At 34.9% G+C, this 15912-nt stretch overlaps 1 pseudogene; it reads left to right on the top strand.

Annotated features, from left to right (window-relative positions):
• The first annotated feature begins 365 nt into the window (after positions 1-365).
• LOC124108149 (olfactory receptor 6C2-like) lies at positions 366-1116 on the top strand (annotated as a pseudogene).
• The last annotated feature ends 14796 nt before the right edge of the window (positions 1117-15912 follow it).

The raw sequence follows: 15912 nt of genomic DNA, 5'->3' as shown, positions 1-15912 counted from the left end.
AATTAAGTGATTTGTTATTTTAGAGCATATGCCTATATACATAGATATACACCTATATACAAATACACACATAAAACATTTAAATATACACTTCAAAAGTAAATAGTGCTCAAACATAAACATGAAATACTTTTTAAAACCATTGTGAATAAGAAAAAACCAAAATGATAGAGGTAAAACTGATAAATAATCTGTAGCAAACTGTCTCTGAATGTTACATATACATTTAACAGAAGTCAGAAATCAATAATGCTAACAATACTGTAACAATTTTCATTCTACTGGAACTGACAGATGACCAACTACTACAGGTTCAGATTTTAATCTTTCTATTTCTTACCTACGTGTTAAGCATAAGTGGAAATATGACTATTATCTCTCTCATCTTACTGAATCCTTGCCTTAAAATAGCCATCTACTATTTCCTACAAAATTTTGCTTTCTTGGAGATCTCATTCACTTCTGCATGTATTCCCAGAAACTTATGTAACATATCAACAGGTGACAAGATGATTACCTACAATGCCTGTGTCAGCCAAGTATTTTTTACTGACCTCTTTGGTGTAACTGAATTTTTTCTCCTGGCTGCCATGTCCTATGATCGCTATGTGGCCATCTGCAAGCCCCTGCATTATGTGACTATCATGAGTAGTAGAGTCTGCAGGAGACTTGTGTTTGTTGTTGAGTAGCTGGTCTGTTTCTTTTAATCCCCCCACTCAGCCTGGGCCTAAATCTGGAGTTTTCTGATTTCAATATCATTGATCATTTTCTTCATGATGCATTTCCCCTCTGAAAATCTCTTGCACAAATACTTGGTTTATGGAACAGACCATTATCATCTGTGCTGTACTGACCCTCATTATGACACTCATGTGTGTAGTTCTGTCCTACATTTACATCATCAAGGCAATTTTAAGATTTCCTTCTACCCAGCAAAAGAAAAAAGCCTTTTCTACCTGTTCTTCCCACATGATTGTGGTTGCCCTCACGTATGGCAGCTGCATCTTCATCTACTTTAAACCTTCTGCAAAGGACTCAATGGCCATTAATAAGGGGGTAACTGTCCTCACTACTCCCATCACTCCCATGCTGAACCCGCCTTCATTTACACATTAAGGAACAAGCAAGTAGAACAGCCCTTCAAGGACTCAGTCAAAAGAATTTTTATATTTTTCAAGAAATAAGGGACATGAAGTTGATGAACAAGTTTGGTGAATTTCCCAAAGTCCGCTGGCAAGTTAACTTTTTCAAAACATTCTTGCTCATACTCATCCAGTGGCATCTTCTCCACAAGCCTCTTTTAAGATCACGTCATTTCATAATAGGCATGTTAATAGCTTTCAAAATTTTAAATCCTTGTTTCATTTTCAAATTTGAAGACCAAAAAATAAGAAAAAAGAAAATAAAATAGATATAAACTTCTTGTCATTTTTTACATTTTCAGGGACAACAGAAAAAATAATCATCACCACTGTTTCTTCCAATCCAAAACTTCCAAATGATTCATTCATTAATTCACGTAATAAATATTTATTGGGTACTTTCTTTAGGGTAGGTACTGTTCTAGGTTTACAAACAGATGACAAAAAAAATCAGAAAAAAAAAATCCTCCTATTCACCCTCAGAGGTAAAAAGAGGAAACAGAACAAGCAAGCTAAGTGATTATAAGCTGAAGAATGGATGAAGAAAATGTGATATATATATATATATATATATATATATATATATATATATATACACATACATACATTGGAATACTTCCCAGACATAAAATAAAATGAAACTCTGTTATTTGCAACAACATAGATGAAAGTAGAAACAATTGCATTAAGAGAAATAAGCTGGTGCAGTGGTGCATGCTGTAATCCCAGTGACTCAGGAGGCTGAGGGAGGAGGATCATAATTTGAGACCTGTTTCAGTACTTGTGAGACCCTCAGGAATTGAGAGAGACCATGTCTCCAAAATACAAAATAAAAATGGCAGGAGAAGTGGCTCAGTAGTTAAGTGCTCCTACTTTAATCCTCAGTCCAAAAGAAGAGAGATACAAACAGAAATAAGCTAGGAACAGACAGACAAGTACTTTATGTGTGAAATATAAAAAAGTACATCTCATTGAAGTTGTGTATAGAGTGGCAGTTGCAAGAGGCTGGGGAAAGTAGAATGTGGAAAGGTAAATTGATGAGTAAGTTACAGATAGGAGTAAGAAGTTCTGCTGTGCTACTTCCTAGAAGAGTGACTTCAGATGACATTAATACATCAGATATTTCAAAAAGCTAGAAGAAAGGATCTTGAATGTTTCAGTCATAAAGAAATGATAAATGTTTGCGAAGACAGATTATTTTCACCCTGATTAGAATATTATACAATGTATACATGTATTGAAGAATCATGTTGTACCCCATAAATATGTATACTTTTTATGTTTTATGTGTTAGTTTAAAAGGTAAATTTAAATAGTAAAAATAAAAAGCTTAGATTGCACCAAATTTTAGTGTTTTTGTCACGAAAGGGAATTACAAACCTTTCAATTTGAGAATAACCTCTAAAATACTAAAAGTTGAAAATTTTGAGATTTTAAATTGTATCAAATTAATAAAGACAAAATTTTAAATAGGATAGGCTTTTCTCAATAAAAAAGAAATAAGGTTAAAGGCTATTTTGAGAAATTTGAATGTTTTTGTACTACAAAAAATTATGCTAGATATAGATAGCTATATTAATATATCTACTCAAAATGTTATTGAAATATGCAAATACACATGGAAAAAAATAAAGTAAAAAGAAATCAAGGAAATAAAAGCAGCTAAATATATAGTATGTTTAGAATTTAGATAATTTTCTAGAAGGAATATGAAAAGCTAAAAATACAGTACTACATCTTTAGGACATAAACAACAGTATAATATAGGAGTATAAATTGTTTATCAGATTCCCCCCACAAAAAGCTCATGTGGCTCATCATCTGAAACTAATTCCCATCCCAATAGCATTTGAATTTACATTTTTCTAATTTTTTGTCCCTCATCTTTTCCAGATGATGTTTATATGTCAAAAAAATTTCCTCATTTATTATGCCTCGGTTCTCAATATAAAATTTACTCCTTCTAAGAAATTTTTCCTGTCCAGTCCAAATCCTACATGCTCAAACCCCAAAGAGTCACCATGCAGAAACATTCTGTATCTCTGCTATTATAACATTTTCTCTCTGTCTATATCTTTTAGTAGATTGTCAGTATTGAAAGAAAAAATTTTGTCAGTTTAGTTTTTGTCCTTGAGTATGAATAGTTTCAAATATATTGAAAGTACACATTCCTCAACAATAAAAATGACACAAGAAATATTTGGATCATTATAACAGAAAATAAAAGAGAAAAATATCTCCAACAAGAGGAATTGAATGTGTCAGTGTTGAAACCAAAGTTGAATTTATGCTATATTGATTATAACATAAATATGCTTCCTGCGTTTCATTTTTGATTGCTGCTTTCAGTGAATATATAGTTACAATTTATTATATATATATATATATATATATATATATATATATATTATTTTAAGTATCATTTTATTGATTTTATTGTGTGTATTTAAAGTAAACAACATGATATACATGATGAAATGATTACTACAATCAAGAAAATTAATATACCCATCACCTCATATAGTCTTTGTTTTGAGTAAGTAAAAGCACCTGATATCTCTTATTGATTTTTCAGTATAAAATAAAATATTATTAATTTTAGTCCTCCTGATGTAAACTGTCTCTAGATTTATTCATTTTGCATAACTGCAAGTTTGTACACTTTGATCTACATTGCATAGATCGGTTAAATATCATACATTTTATTTTCCTAACAGATGCATCCAGATTCTACCCAGTTAGTTGCATGTTCTCTAGTAAAGATATAAAATCACAGATACTGGGGTTTTTCAACTCTTTAAAAAAGAGTTGAAACTTTTCAAAAGAGTTAACTCTTTGAAAAGTTAACCTTGAGGTAATAGTGTCTAAATCCAGATCTGCCACAGTCCGGCTGCCGCAAAATTACCAGGGGGTGATGAGCAACTTGTGTACATTGATATAGCAGGAGTGGGAGCTGTTTATTGTAGGACATTCCACACAGCTTATCTTGATTAACATAAACTAGATACAGCAGTCAACCAATAAGGAATCTCCACACTTAATGGCTCGCTGGCATTACTTTACAAACCACTCCCTCTGGCAAAATGCCAGGCACCATCTTAACTTGTTTACAGACCCTAACATTTCCCCCTTTTGTTTAATTTAAATAACAACCATGGTGTTTTTTACACAAACACCATAAATAATCTGCTACAGGCAGAAGGGAAGGATACAAAATGCCACAATACCAAGCCAATTGATGGCTCCATGCAAGAAGCCCTTGGAAAAATTATACCAGCAATGACACCATTAGCAAAGATACCGAGTTTCAATTTGTTGTATATTACAGTTTGTTGTCTCAGTCCAGGTAAAGCAGTGTCTCAATAGATTAACTCACAGTCTAGGTAAATCACAGTCCAGGTAAGTTTTGCAGGCATCTAGCTTAAATCACAGTCCAGGTAAGTTCTGCAGGCAGGTAGCTTAAATCACAGTCCAGGTAAGTTCTGCAAGCAGTTCAAAGCGGAGGAATCTATCAATATGTCCATTTCCTCCCAAAGTAAATCGACTCATTGATTGAGATTTACTTGTTGAGTTATTATTCATTGATGCATCAGTTTATACAGTTTGCTGTGATAGCTATCGAAGAAGCTGTAGTTTGGTTTTTATCTTTGTCTTCACCGGCACTAGGATGAAGATAGGAAGTCTGTCAATGATGGCTAAAAAGAAATTATGTAACATTCCAACAGGCACTAAGAAAACAATTTTTGAACAATTTACATTATCCTGAACAGAATTATTAAATATAATGAAAAGGAAAGGTGAAAGTAAACATACAGATCTGTTAACCTCCTTATTTGTTCACATATGAAAACAATCCTCAACAGCTGTTTACCCAATTTAAATTAAACCATTTAAATCATGTGAATCAAAAAAAAATATTTGGGTCCATTTTTTCATGAGCGCTCCTCATATATGATCTATGGACATACGCACATACAGACATAATACACAAAACACAAGTGTGCACACATACCATACAACACATAAGACAATAGTAAATGCCTTGTAGCTTTACACAGGTGAAATCTCCATTGCAATGTTTAAAAACTCCACAGTCAAAAAATAAAACTGATCAGAAAAACATTAACCTAGGTCTGTATGAGCTCAAAAAATAAAATAGAACTTTATGATGTGGAAAAATGCAATAATAAAATAGATATTGAAAAAACCATCCTGGTTAATCACTGTCACAGATGTAAGAATAGCCAAGCTGGAGATCTGGATATCAGCTGTTATGGAATTGAGTCAAATCATCTTCTTTTTGGTTTGTAGAAATCGCTTTGGTTAGTCTCTCTGGAATCCAAATCGGCTGCTGTTCTCCCTGTGGAAACACGCAAACAGAACCCCGACTCCAGACAATCACTGGGTCAGGACCTTTCCATTGTCCTGTTAGAATATCCTTCCATGGTACCTTAGGCTTATGTAAATTTTTTTGGACACATATGCCTTTCCGCAGCACTAAGCCCTGATGAATCCAAATTTTAAAAGTTTAGAGTAAAAAGGGTTATTTTAAGTTTATCTTTGGGGGATATAAACCCCTTTCCAATCCCTCTTTTTGCTTTAATAAGTACGTTTTAATAGTTTGATGAGCTCTTTCAACTATGCCTTGTCCCTGTGGATTGTATGGGATTCCTGTTATATGAGTAATGCCAAATGATGAGCAAAATTGTTTAAAAGAGGTAGAGGTATAGCCAGGACCATTATCTGTTTTTAACTGTTTTGGAACTTCCACAGTGGCAAAATTTTGTAAGCAATGAGCTATAATATCTTTAGTTTTTTTCTCCAGCATGAAGGGAGCCCATCAAAAATCCAGAAGAAGTATCAACTATAACATGCAAATATTTTAATTTTCCAAATTCTGGCAAGTGTGTGACGTCCATCTGCCAAATATGGTTAGGTATCAGTCCTCTAGGATTGACTCCAAGATTAACTTGTGGTAAAAAGGTCACACATTTTGACATTGTTTTATTATATGTCTGTCTTGTTCTTTAGTTATTTTAAAATGCTTTTGTAAAGTATTAGCATTGACATGGAATCTTTTATGAAAATTTGTAGCTTCTTCTAGTGTAGAGAAAATATGTATGTCATGTGTAGTTTTATCTGCTAAATCACTGCCCAAACTAAGGGCTCCAGGCAATCCTGTATGTGCCCTGATATGTCCTATAAAGAATGGATCTTTTCTGTCCCAGATTAGACTTTTTATAGTGGAAAACAGTAGAGGAAGGAGAAATCCTACCAGTGTCTTCAAGGGATACTATAGCATTAACTATATACTGACTATCGGAATATAAATTAAATACAGAATCTTTAAACATCACAATAGCTTGTAATATTGCATTAAGCTCTACCTTTTGAGCTGATTGTTTGGGTACTAAAAACGTAAAAGTTTGATCAGGGTTAACTACTGCTGCTGTACCATTATTTGACCCATCAGTGAATATATTTGGAGCATTCATGATAGGTGTTTTTCTTGTCATTTTTGGAAAAATTACAGGATGCAAGGACCAAAAAGACAACAAAGGATTAGATGGTAAGTGATTATCAAATGAAACATTAGATTTACACATGATTATTGCCCAAGTATTTAACTCATTAGCTAACTCATCAATTTGATCCATAGTATATGGAGTAATAATTTTATTGGGAGAAATTCCAAACACTCCCTTTGCTGCTTTTACTCCTTTGAGTATTAATTGTCCTACAGCCTCAGGATACCTAGTAAGAATAGTGTTAGGAGAATAAGATAAATTGTATCCACAATAATGGACCTTCTTGCCAAAATATTCCTGTAGGAATATTTTTGTTGGTAGTACAATAAATAATAAAGGCAAACATATCAATTCTATCCAAATGCATATTTTCCATATATGTTTCAATAATTTTTAATGCCTTTCTTGCTTCAGGCGTTAACATGTGAGGTGAATTTGGATCTGATGGACCTTTTAGTATATCAAATAAAGGTCCCAACTCTCCTGTTGGTATGCCTAGATAAGGTCTTATCCAATTTATGTCTCCCAATAACTTTTGAAAGTCGTTAAGTGATTTGAGTTGATCTACTCGTATTTGAATTTTTGGTGGATGGACCATGGTTGAGGATAATAGAACTCCTAAATAATTAATTGGAAAATTTAATTGTACTTTATCTATTGCTATCTCTAGATTATAATTTTTAATAAATTTGTAATGTGGCATAACATTCTATCAATGTGTTTTTATGTTTATGAGCTAATAATAAATCATCCATATAATGACATATTTGTAGTCAGGATTTTGATTTCTAAGTGGCTGGATTGCTTTGTTAACATAAATTTGACACATAGTTGGGCTATTAGCCATCCCTTGAGGGTGTACTTTCCATTCATATCTCTGATCAGGACCTTCATGATTCAGTGCAGGAATAGTAAATGCAAAATGTGGACTATCCTCAGGATGAATTGGAATTGAAAAAAAAAATCTTTAATATCTATAGCTAAAACATACCAGGTTTTTGGCAAAGCAGACAATTGGGGAATTTCCGATTGAGCAGGTCCCATAATAACCATGTCATTATTAATGGCTCTTAAATCTTGCAATAATCTCCATTTACCAGATTTCTTTTTGATGACAAAAATGGGAGAATTATGGGGAGATACGGAAGGTTGTATATGTCCCTCCATTAATTGTTGTTTGACCAGGTCATGGGCTTCTTGTATCTTTTCTTTAGTCAGGGGCCACTGAGGAACCCATACTGGTCTTTCTGTTTTCCAAGGAATTTTTATTGTCTCAGTGGCCCCTTCTGAAAACCCAATCCATGTCTATTTATTTCTTGAACTATTTGAATTGGTGCTGCTATACCTTGTTCTTGTTCTCCTAAACTTTTTTCTTTCCTAAAACCTTGTCTAGCCCTACTAGTGGGCACGTTAGGATTGATGTTATTTGTTAATGTCAAACCTAATTGATCTAGGACATCTCGTCTCCATAAATTTATAGGAAGATGATCCAATACATATGGCTCTATAGTTCCTTCACATCCTTCAGGATCCTTCCAATCTAATACCATTGCACTTCTATGGGGATTAGCCGTCACTCCTAGACCTCGAAGCGTTTGAGTGGCTTGTTGTAACGGCCAATGTTTTGGCCATTCTTGACGAGATATGATGCTAAGGTCTGCACCTGTATCCAGTGGCCCATTAAATTCATGTCCTTGAATATTTAGTTTTAGCATGGTGCGAGAATCTAAATTTAAAGACAGCATAGCCCAATCTATACATGTGGAGCCTAATCCCCTGGAACCTCTTTCTACAGTACGACTAGAAAAGTTATCAAGCAGGGTGGGTATTATTAATAACTGTGCTATTTTATCTCCTGGTGAAATTACTGATATACCTCTTGGAGAACTAGCTATAATTTTTATTTCACCTACATAATCGGGATCAATTACCCCAGGACTTATCATAAGTCCTTTTAGTGTAGAAGAACTGCATCCCAATAATAAGCCTACTGTTCCTTGGGGAAGAGGTCCTTTTACTCCTGTGGGAATGATTTGAACTCCCATCTCTGGATTTAGTACTGCTCTGGTGGAGGTGCAGATGTCCAACCCTGCGCTCCTCTCCCTCTGGTTTGTCTGATGAGGGATTTAATGGATAATGTGTCCTGGGCACTACCATGATGGTATTTCTGGGTTCCTCCATTGCCCCGTATATTTGTGGTTGTGGGCCGCAGAGCATTGGGCCCCCCAGTCCGTTTTTTGGCAATGGAGCCTGATGTCTTTCTCCATGATATCATGGGTAAACCCCTGGTCCTTGTCCATTTTTTGATAACGGAGTACCCTCTATGATGGTTTGAGAATGGCATTCATTAGCCCAATGTCTCCCTCTATGGCATCATGGGCAAATACCCGGTATTCTACTCCTTTGATACCTAGTTTTGTTAAACCCTTCTCCTATGGGGCAATTCCTTTTAAAATGTCCTGTTTGTTCACAATTGTAGCATGTTTTTGGCCTGGCATCTAAAGCCTGTTGTACTGCAGCTGCCAAGACTTGTCCTTGCTCATTAATGTCTCTACATAATTTAATATATGTGTTTAAATCTCCATGTTTCCATGGTCTAATGACCTCTCTGCACCAACAATTTGCTTGCTCATAAGCCAGTTGTTTTATTAATGGCATTGCTTCTTCTGTATCCCCCAAAAGTCTGGCAGCTGTTTGAATAAGCCTATCTACAAATTCAGCATAAGGTTCATTAGCTCTCTGTATTACCTTAGATAATTGACCTTGTAAATCTCCATATCCTTGTAAAGTCTTCCATGCCCGAACTGCGTCTACAGCAATTTGTGCATATATAGCAGGATCAGGTTCAATTTGTTGCCATTGACCCTCATAAGGTCCTTTTCCTAACAACATATCTAGATTTCTTTGAGGGTAACCAGCTGATGCATTTCGCCTAGCTGTCTCCGTGCAAAATTCCTCATTGGCAACCTTCCATAACAAATATTATCCTCCATTTAGCACAGATTTACACATGGTAGCACAATCTGCTGGCGTCATGTCCAAGTTGATAATGGATTCAACCATGCTTTCAGTGAAGGGTGCTTGGGGAACATAGGTTGTTACAGCCTCCTTTAACTGCTTCACTGTTTTGAAATCTAAAGCACGGTGAATTCGCTGCCCTCCTGCCTGCTCAAGTACAGGGCATGCTAATCTTTGAGGTCCTGTCTCAGGATCTCATCTATCAACTACTGGGGTTGAGGGCCACTCAGCTGTCTCTATAGGTGGAGCTGTTGGTTGAATTACGCCCTCTGGTGATAGAACGGTGTTAGTAGCAGCCTCCTGTTGTAGCTTTTTCCCTAATAGCCCCTTTTCCTTTAAATTTTCTTCTTCTCTCTGACTAACTCGAGAGACCTTCTCTTTTGCTTGATCTAAAATGTCTTTCTCCATGATCTGAACCTCTAACAATTTACTTAACACTCTTTCGGTTTTTTTTTTTTTACTAATTTCTAATCTACTATAAAGATAACGCAACCCAATAAGATAACACAAAACAAAACCGAAACACAATGAAACAAAAACGGAACAAAAAATTGTATCAATTTTCTCTTCCTAGGGCCGAACAACTTCAAACCTTGAGCCAACCATTTTTCCCAGTTTGCCTGAGAAAGTTCTAGGGATAGGCAGCTTGAAACAAAAACAAAATAAATCAAAACAAGAACACATTGTTTTTTGAAATGGTCACCCATTCTCTTGCCTTCCCTCAGGGGTGAGCAATTTCACTTACCTCCGAGCTTCAGGCGTTCCCCGCAAGGTCCGCCAAATGCCACAGTCTGGCTGGGCACAAAATCACGAGCCACTCAAGCAGGAACAAACTTTATTTCCAAAACTCCTGTGAATGCCACGCACACTGCCTTCTCCCGGGACACACTACACCAACAGGCCAACAGGCACTCCCTCCTTTAGAATTCCCTCCTACCACACTTCCCTAACCAATGGGAACTCTCCGGGAGTCCCAGGAGAGCTCCAAAGTAGCAGGCTGAGGCGGACAGCAGGGGTCTAATCTCCAATTGAATCAACATCTTAACATAATCATTATCATCTCAATGGCTTGCTGGGGTCACCTTTTAACCAAAAATGCCATGCGTCTTTCCTATTTGGCTATGGCTCTCAGTATCTCCCCCCTTCTGTTTAATTAAACAACAAGCAATGTGGCTTAGTGACCCTGCCTGTTAGGTTGTCCAGTTCAACATATGGTCCTTAACTGTCATCGGATGAGTTGACATCTAGGCGTCAGCCTCCTGTCTTAGGTTGGTACCACTGCAATTGGATCATACCCGTCACTGACTACTGTCCAGCATACAGCCATACTTGTGGATAGGCGTATGCACCAGTGGGGGGGTGAGGTTCTTTGCCTCACCTCTGTTCGCCCCCAAATTTTAGACCATCACTAGCAGAAGGGAGGAGGATACAGAAATGCCATGACACTAAGCCAATTGATGGCTCCTTTGGAAAAATTGTATCACCAGTGACACCATCAGCAAAGATACGCCAGCACTACCACAATTTGCTGTACCAACAGATAGTTCACAATGTATACAAGTGATACATTCTGCCGCAGTCCGGCTGCAGCAAAATAACCGGGGTGTGACAAGCAACTTGTTTACATTGATACAGAAGGAGTGGGAGCTGTTTATTGTAGGACAGGAGGGGTATATATACATCACACACAGCTTATCTTAATTAACATAAACTAGATACAGCAGTCAACCAATAAGGAATCTCCACACTTAATGGCTCGCTGGCTTTACTTCACAAACCACCCCCTCTGGCAAAATGCCAGGCACCATCTTGACATGTTTACAGACCCTAACACAGATCCTGTCATCATTCCTACTAGCCATGAGATTTTTACCAACTCACCCTACTTCAGTCATTTCCTTTTGATTGAAGCACTTAATCCATTTTTTAAGAAAACAGCTGTATTAGTAAATCAAATACCATAGAGTATACCTTAAATATACATAGTAAAAAATAATAAACACACCTTTATTAATATGTGACTTATATACATATAACTATATGAAGTATAGATTATAATTGTACAATTAACTATAGAATCAAATTATTTTGTTATATTTACAAAGTTGTGCATACCTCACCATAATCTAACTTTGGAACATTTCTTTCATTCCAAAAGGAACCCTCTTATCCTCAGCCATCACTTTTCATCTATCTCTTTCCACATTTCTTCCCAGCCTGAAACAGCAAATATACTTTCTTCTCTTACTGGTCAAAGAACACAGAGTTTCAGTTAGGAGATCTGTTGTATATCAGGGTGAATATATTGAATAACAGTATATTGTATATTACAAAAGAGTTGAAAATAAGTTCAAATCTCTAAGCACGAAAACATGGGAGGTGATAGATGGAAGCACATGGCCACCAAATAACGGAGGCAGGAGACAGGAAGCAAATCTTGGATCAGCAAGCTTTCCTCTATTCTGCAGCAAAGTCCATTGATCAGGCTCAGAAGGGCTCATTTTCTGAGTTCAGGAAATGGCCATCTGTGTTATGGAAGTTTGGGTTTTATAGTTTAAAATGAGGGTGACTTAATCAATGGAGACTGCAGATGTGCAGTTTGGACAGTCAGGGACCTAGTTGTGCAGGTTGAAATTTGAACTCGGGAAGGCATTTGTAAAAAGGTTTAAACTTCTTGTCACTGAGAAAAGCTCCCAACTCAATTATTCACTGCTTATCCCTGGAACGCACCTAGAGCTTACCTAGAGCTTCACTATTTGCTTTTCTCTTTCCAAGACTCACTGCAATGCGAAAGGGTAAAAGTCCAGGGCCCAGCATTTTGGTATTTGTCTCCTTCCTTCAGGACCCATTGTGGTTGGGAAGGGGTGAAGGTTTACTTTTGGTGGAGATGATGGTGATAAACCTGGAAAGGATGAAAGTTTGCTTTTTCATCAAGGCCTATTCTTAACGTTTGGCTAATTTTGCTCCCTCCACCGGAGCCACACTATCCCGTATTTTTTTAAGGGGTGCTGTCTTGTAGAAATATCATTTTCCATAACCCTTCAATGGATACACTATTTAGCATACTTTGATCAGAAATCATTGTACACCTATATCAAAACATATTGCATGCCATAACTACATACAATTATGGTTTGTCAAATTAATACTAATAAAAATATATTTATTGTGTGTTAGCTTTAAAAATATTCTTATACTTAGTGGTATTATAAGAAATTTGATTAACAATATTTTCATGCCTTCTATTATATTTCTACTCCTGGGGGAATTATAAAATCAATTTTATGAAAGAATAAATTTCATGTTGTGAAGACCTTTCAGTGGATTTGAAGTCACAGAAATGCTGGAGTACTAGATTTTAACATAATTAAAAATATCAGATATGTTAGAGCATAAAAAGAAATTGACATTTCTGCTTTCTTTTAGAATGCTCACAGTTGAACATAAGTATGTTTGCTGAAATTATTTATTTGTTTTGACTGAAGAATTTTTATGTTTTGTGTAATCAGAATAACATTCTGAGAAAGTAAAGCTGAGTAATATTTTAAAATCTTTGTGTTTTTTTGCATAAAAATTGGTAAAGCAGAAAAAGAGATCTTTTAGCTACCTTGTGGGCTAACAATTAATTAAAAGAAACTGGACTAGGTTTTGTTTTCAATGAGATTCTTAAAGTTGTCATAAGTCTCTTTTAATGATCCACATGCTTTCTCTTGTCTCTAAAGTCCATGTTCCCATTGTTACTACGGTGGGTTTGATTGTTTTTCCCCAAGTTCATTACACAAATGATTCATTAGTGGTTTTTGAATCTGTGATACAGAGGACTTTTGTGTTCATTAACTTTGTTGCAGATTTGGCAAATAAAATAAATATCTAGCTTCAAATTGGAAAACCCTTTCTCTGAGCAAAAGAGTTCTGAACATCAATTATTCTAAAGGTAACAAGAGTTCCCTTGAACAAACTTTTCGGTGATACTTAAAAATAAAAAATAATTTCCTGGGCTTATGATAGAACTGTATCTATTGGAGAAAGTTGGTGCAATTGATAAAAGAGAAAATCCAAGAAAATCACATATTCCCAGGATAGTGTTAGTGTGGAAGAGACCAAATTCAATCAGTAGTGGCTAAAAATTATCAAGTTTATTCTCAACATTTTCAACTTGTGTTTGTAAAAATACATGTAAACAACTAATAGAGGAAGTTTATAATTAATTGCCAGAAGGGTAAGTATAATAAATTCTGTCATATGTTTCATTTTCTTTTTTTGAGAATTGGGTCATATGTGACTCTAATAAATAAATCTTGCCTGATTTTATTAAAATCTAGAAATGTAAATTAATGTGGTATTAACTAAACAGTATTTTTAGAGTGCTTTAATCTTGTGTATTGTATAGATATTTATAAGATTATATTAGGCAACAATAAAAAAGGTAGCATAATTTGTGTCATGTGAAAAGTAGTAACATCTCCAACAAAAATTTCTGAAACTAAAAACTAGAAACTAATGGCTTTATATTCACATTTCCAGTAAAATTGGATACTGTGGGACAGAGATAAAATGGAGAAATACAGAGCATTGAAGAGAAGATTACTCCAGATAATCCATGTGAAGTGTGTATTTCAATGTCTAGTCTGTAGTAAAGCTTTAATAATTTTAGCATACTAATTTGATTATAAAGAATACAAGGTAAGAAGTAAAAAGGGTGTGAAAATCATGATTTTCACTGTGGTCATGTTTGGGGTACATCTAATTATATGATTGAGATCAAAAAGAGCAATAAATTTTTAGAGCTGAGAAATTCAGGAAAATAATCCATCAGGAAGAAATAATGAAGCACTAAGAACTATCAACATAAGAGACAGCAGCAAGAAAATAAAAGTCTAAAAATGACAAATCAAAAAACTGACAGGTTCAATATGTATGTAACAATCAGCAAGTTAACAGAGGCTACTAGAAATACTGTGTGGTTGAATACACTTCTGAGCTGGGAAGGATGGCACATTCCTATAATCTCAGTGACTGGAGAGGCTGGGATAGGAGGATCACAAGTTCAAGTCCAGCCTGGGCAATTTGTTAGACCCTGTCTCAAAATTAGGAAAAGCAAATAAAGAAAACACACATTATAACATTATACTTAGAAATTTCCCAAATTTCAACAGAAAAAGGGAGGTATTTGAAAAACTATCATGTAATTCATATATTTAAAAACATGGGGGCAAAACATGATTTCAGCATAATAATGATTGAATGTATGGTAACCTACAAAAGAAAAATTATTATGAACCAGGGTACTGGAGTAGTTAAATTATATTTATTACTCATTATTAGACATGTACTTTTTAAAATATTTTATATAATATACTATCACTTAGTATATGTATGAAGAGAAATATTTTATTTTCCATTTTACACTAACAAACTGAGTCACAGTGAAATTAAATCATGCTTGAAGAAATATGTAATAGTTTAAACCTGATATATTTTGTACTTTGGGATACTAATACAGTATTTTGGGCTGTGCTTCACACTTACAGACATTAAAAAAATAAAAATTGTGATTTTTATCAGGTATACATTACATACCTAACATATACTATCACCCTATACAATAAATTCATCCTCAAAATTCTCTTTCTTATGTACCACAATAGTAAAGGAGTATTTTAAATAGAAAATTATGAAGAAAAATCAGGGGAATAAGTAAGGAAGTAGTTGTTTAAAGAAAACACAAGTGTACTTGACATCCTCAGCCACAGAAGGAGAGCCTGTATAATTAACTGTCTGTGTGATAAAATTGTATTAATAACAAGACTTTAACGAAACATAAATATGAAAAAGAAAGTTTAAAATTCAGCTTTAGGGTTCACAGTATGAATAAGGAAAATCTCTCAATCTCAGAAAACACTAGTAGTCAAATCTCTCTGTTTGGGAAAATTTAATCTGACATGCAGGTAAAATAAAAAAAAAATAAGACAGAATGCAATAAGAAGGAAGCAACCATAACATTTTGGAATTGGTATACATAATGCAATTTGATTTTTTAAATCTACCTTGAAACAAAATATATATGATTATAGAACCTATGCTACCAGTGAATGACAATATTTGTAAACAAAATAGTTAAATACATGTGAATGGGTTTTCCAGGTTCTTCCTCTGTGAATTACTATCCTACACAAACATCTCCGAATTTGAAATGCAAATTAAGTAGAAGTCAGGATCCACTT

This window comes from Marmota monax, unplaced genomic scaffold (genome assembly GCF_021218885.2).
Source record: "Marmota monax isolate L192 unplaced genomic scaffold, Marmota_monax_Labrador192_F-V1.1 WCK01_AAM20220418_F8-fsc00560, whole genome shotgun sequence".
Classification (NCBI taxonomy): domain Eukaryota; kingdom Metazoa; phylum Chordata; class Mammalia; order Rodentia; family Sciuridae; genus Marmota; species Marmota monax.
This window is presented reverse-complemented; position numbering and strand designations above follow the sequence as displayed.